This window comes from Schistocerca nitens, chromosome 10 (assembly GCF_023898315.1).
Source record: "Schistocerca nitens isolate TAMUIC-IGC-003100 chromosome 10, iqSchNite1.1, whole genome shotgun sequence".
Lineage (NCBI taxonomy): Eukaryota > Metazoa > Arthropoda > Insecta > Orthoptera > Acrididae > Schistocerca > Schistocerca nitens.
The window spans coordinates 38,378,507-38,382,034 of record NC_064623.1 but is presented as its reverse complement, the minus strand read 5'-3'; the positions used below and the strand labels follow the sequence as shown (position 1 = coordinate 38,382,034).

The 3,528-nt window shown below is 46.2% G+C and overlaps 1 pseudogene; it reads left to right on the top strand.

The window, feature by feature from the left end:
- The first annotated feature begins 1,216 nt into the window (after nucleotides 1-1,216).
- On the top strand, nucleotides 1,217-1,334 carry LOC126210953 (5S ribosomal RNA; annotated as a pseudogene).
- Nucleotides 1,335-3,528: the final 2,194 nt, after the last annotated feature.

Below are 3,528 nucleotides of genomic sequence, written 5' to 3'. Positions count from 1 at the left end.
ATTCCTGTCAATTGTTCCCTTATGCTCTCCTTGAAACTCTCTACAACCTCTCGTTTTTTCAGTTTATCCAGGTCCCATCTCCTTAAATTCCCACCTTTTTGCAGTTTCTTCAGTTTCAATCTGCATTTCATAACCAAGAGATTGTGGTTAGAATCCATATCTGCCCATGGAAATACAATTTAAAACCTGGTTTCTAAATCTCTGTCTTACCATTATATAATCTGATACCTTTTAGTATCTCCAGGATTCTTCCAGGTGTACAACCTTCTTTTATGATTCTTGAACCAAGTGTTAGCTATGATTAAGTTATGCTCTGTGCAAAATTCTACAAGGCGGCTTCCTCTTTCATTTCTTCCCCCCAATCCATATTCACCTACTATGTTTCCTCTCCCTTTTCCTACTGACGAATTCCAGTCACCCATGACTATTAAATTTTCGTCTATCTTCACTACCTGAATAATTTCTTTTATCTCGTCATACATTTCATCAATTTCTTCATCATCTGCAGAGCTAGTTGGCATATAAACTTGTACTACTGTAGTAGGCATGGGCTTTGTGTCTATCTTGGCCACAATAATGCGTTCACTATGCTGTTTGTAGTAGCTAACCCGCACTCCTATTTTTTTATTCATTATTAAACCTACTCCTGCATTACCTCTATTTGATTTTGTATTTATAACCCTGTAATCACCTGACCAAAAGTCTTGTTCCTCCTGCCACCGAACTTCACTAATTCCCACTATATCTAACTTTAACCTATCCATTTCCCTTTTTAAATTTTCTAACCTACCTGCCCGATTAAGGGATCTGACATTCCACGCTCCGATCCGTAGAACGCCAGTTTTCTTTCTCCTGATAATGACGTCCTCTTGAGTAGTCCCCGCCCGGAGATCCGAATGGGGGACTATTTTACCTCCGGAATATTTTACCCAAGAGGACGCCATCATCTTTTAATCATACAGTAGAGCTGCATGTCCTCGGGAAAAATTACGGCTGTAGTTTCCCCTTGCTTTCAGCCGTTCGCAGTACCAGCACAACAAGGCCGTTTTGGTTAATGTTACAAGGCCAGATCAGTCAATCATCCAGACTGTTGCCCCTGCAACTACTGAAAAGGCTGCTGCCCCTCTTCAGGAACCACATGTATAACTGAATATTGTTCTTGTTATTTTGAATCGTCATTATTGAATGATTATTTTACTATTCATTTCAATAGAGAGCCAACGGCCTTGTCACAGTGCTAACACCGGTTCCCGTCAGATCACCGAAGTTAAGCGCTGTCGGGCTGGGCTAGCACTTGGATGGGTGACCATCCGGTCTGCAGAGCGCTGTTGGCAAGCGTGGTTGCATTCAGCCCTTGTGAGACAAATTGGGGAGCTACTTGATTGAGAAGTAACGGCTCCGGAAACTGACGTACGGCAGGGAGAGCGGTGTGCTGACCACATGCCCCTCCATATCCGCATCCAGTGCCGCCCATGTGTCGAGGATGACACGGCGGCCGGTCGGTACCGTTGGGCCTTCATGACCTGTTCGGGAGGAGGTTTTTTATCTCAATAGGGAATATTTTGCAGTTAGTTATTTTAGTCGATAAAGTGAAGCCAAGTGTACAAAGTACGTTTTGAAAACGGGTACATTTTTTTGTATAAATCTGGCATTTAAAATCATTAAAAAAATTGCCTAAGAGCATTACCACTGTGTGAAAAATTTTTCTTCTCCAGATAAATTCAGATCTGAAAGGATTAAAGTACATACCAGGAAGCCGCGCGGGATTAGCCGAGCGGTCGGGGGCGCTGCAGTCATGGACTGTGCGGCTGGTCCCGGCGGAGGTTCGAGTCGGGCATGGGTGTGTGTGTTTGTCCTTGGGATAATTTAGGTTAAGTAGTGTGTAAGCTTAGGGACTGATGACCTTAGCAGTTAAGTCCCATACGATTTCACACACATTTGAACATTTTTTGCACGCTTAGAATTACCATTTTGGGTAGCGGCGTATGTGACGCTGCAAGATGGAAAACAGCAAAGCAGTACTCGAACACGCGCTTATCTAAAACTTTTTCAATCACTTTCAACCAACACTCTACTTCGCTTGCAGTTGATACAGTTAAAATTGCAGTTGATACAGTTAAAATTTATAAGTTGATCATTCTTTTATGGATACGCTTGAGCCGTGGCGAGCTGGCGACAGTGTTATTTTGTTCATGTATCGTTGAGATCGATTGTGGTTGAGCTAAACTATCTTTGCTTTTCGCGTGTCTTATCTTCCGGGTTGGCGGGCGAAGCGAGTTGATTGTTAGCTTTCGACATGTAACCCTCGAGATCGCGTGACATTCGCTGAGAAACGAGCGTCAACGACTGCCGAACGAGCGTTTATCTTATGGTTTTAGGGCGCACAAATACAGTGGTCATTAGCGCCCAGACTAAGTTATGAATGCACTGCGAGGCACAAGATTAAAACAGCAACTAAAAGGGACAACACTATAAAAGACATATTAACAGGCAAGGGATTAAAAGAAAACAGCATAATCAAATGTCCTTCGACAGGTTTGTCAAGTGGATAAAACGAAGAACGCGAGCAGCTGCTCCTGAGTCATCCGCTAAAATGGCATGGCAGGCCAAGATCAATGCGCAGTGTATTAAAATTCGGACAGGACGTTAAAATGTGGCGGACCGTCAGCAAGTGCCCACATGGGCAGAACGGCGCCGGCGCAGCCGTCAGCAGATGGCGATGGCTAAACCGGCAGTGTCCAATTCGTAACCGGGCCAAAACGACCTCCTCCCACCGAGAAGGGCGTGCAGAGGTCGTCCAAGCCGTGGGGAGAGGTTTCAAGGCCCGAAGCTTGTTGTCAGTAAGTGTAGCCCAATCGGCATGCCACAGCGATAAAATGCGTTGACAAATGACCCTGCTAAAATCAGATGAAGGCATACAACAAGAAGCTGTCCGAGGCTGGAGGCATCTGCAGCTTCGTTCCCAGGGATACCGACATGGCCAGGAACCCACATAAAGGTAACCGGAGAACCGTCGTCCGCCAGCTGCTGAAGAGAGCGTTGGATCCGGTGCACGAACGGGTGAACCGGATACGGATCACTGAGGCTCTGGATGGCGCTCAGGGAATCAGAGCAGATGACGTAAGCAGAATGTCGGTGGCGGCGGATGTAAAGAACAGCCTGGTAGAGGGCAAAGAGCTCAGCTGTGAAGACCGAACAATGGCCATGGAGCCGGTATTTGAAACTGTGTGCCCCGACAATAAAAGAACACCCGACACCGTCATTGGTCTTAGAGCCATCTGCATAAATGAAGATCATATTAATGAACTTCGAACGAAGTTCGACAAACCGGGAGCGGTATACCGAAGCTGGGGTAACCTCCTTTGGGAGCGAACTGAGGTCAAGGTGAACGCGAACCTGAGCCTGGAGCCAAGGTGGCGTTTGGCTCTCGCCCACTCGAAAGGCTGCAGGGAGTGAAAAATCAAGGTGCTGAAGGAGGTGACGAAAGCGAACTCCAGGGGGTAGCAGGGCAGATACATACAACCCGTA